The following is a 1,352-nucleotide window of genomic DNA, read 5'->3' as shown; positions in this document are numbered from 1 at the left end:
GGCGTTACCTGGCGGATCCCGGCGCTGTTCGGTTCCAAAAGTTCCCTCAGGAGCCGCTCCAGAGCGGGCGCCGCCATYTTGGAAAGCGTGGGGGCCGCCATTGTGGCCATAGAGAAAGCGGAAGTTGGGGCGGAAGGGAAGCGGAAGTGGGCGGGGTTTGAGGGCGCGCTGGGCCGCTCGGAGGACTCGTCTATGGTTTTGGAGGACTGGAAGGGGTTTGGGGGTAAAAATGCGAATTTTGGGGTGGAAAATGAGAATTTTGGGATTTAAAATTGAGCAATCGGGGTCAGAATGGGGGATTTGAGGTGAAAAAAGGCGGTTTGGGGTTGAAATGGGGATTTTGAGGCAAAATGAGTTCGTTTTGGGGAAGATCGAGAATTTTTCAGGAATTTCGGATTTTTTTGGGGCATTTTGGGGATAAAAATCAGAATTTCAGGACTCAATTGGTGATTTTGGGTCTAAATTGGAATTTTTGGGGCAATTTTGGGTGAAAATTGGAATTCTGAGGGAATTTCGGGTGAATTCTGGGTGAATTTTTGGGTGATTTTTGGGAAATTTTAGATGAATTTTTGGTGAATTTTTTGTAAATTTTGGGTGAATTTTAGGGGGACTTTTGGGACAATTTTGTGAGAATTTTTGCGGGAAATTTGGGAGATTTTTGGGGGCTAAAAATCAGAATTTCGGGACTGAATCGGTAATTTCAGATTCAAATTGGAATTTCTGGGTTTAAATTGGGATTTTTGGGCGAAAATTGTGGAAAATAGGAATTTTGCGTGAACTTTTGGTGATTTTTTGGGAATTTTGGGTGAATTATGGGGGACTTTTGTGGAATTTTGGGGCTAAAAATCAGAATTTCGGGGCTGAATCATTGATTTTGTGTTTAAACTGTAATTTTAGGTTTAAATTGGAATTTTTTGGGTCACAAATTTGGGATTTTGTGGCGAAAATCGCGACATTTTGGGCATAAAACCGGGGATTTAGGGGTTAAAACCTCTTAAAGGGGCAACGGCACCGGTGGGGACGGCAATGGCCTTAAAAGGGCAACGCTTCCTTAAAAGGGCAAAATTTCCTTAAAAGGGCAATGACGTCTTAAAGGGATCACACCCCCTTAAAGGGGCAACGGCGTCTTAAAAGGGCAATGGCATTTTAGCGGGGCCACGCCCCTTTAAAGCGGCAACGCTTCCTTAAAAGGGCAACGGCGGCAAAAAGTGGGACCCACCCGCATTTCCGAACCCGTAAATGACGTCACAGACTCGTTTATGACGTCACCGACCCGGCGCTGACGTCATCAGCCAACCTTTATTAAATAAGAACCGATCCATGTGTGGGGGGAGAGGGGAATGACGTCATGG

This window comes from Malurus melanocephalus, unplaced genomic scaffold (assembly GCF_030028575.1).
Source record: "Malurus melanocephalus ecotype Western Australia unplaced genomic scaffold, MMel_1.1 scaffold_2789, whole genome shotgun sequence".
In the NCBI taxonomy this organism is placed as follows: domain Eukaryota; kingdom Metazoa; phylum Chordata; class Aves; order Passeriformes; family Maluridae; genus Malurus; species Malurus melanocephalus.
The sequence above is the reverse complement of the archived record's forward strand: the minus strand, read 5'-3'. Positions refer to the sequence as shown.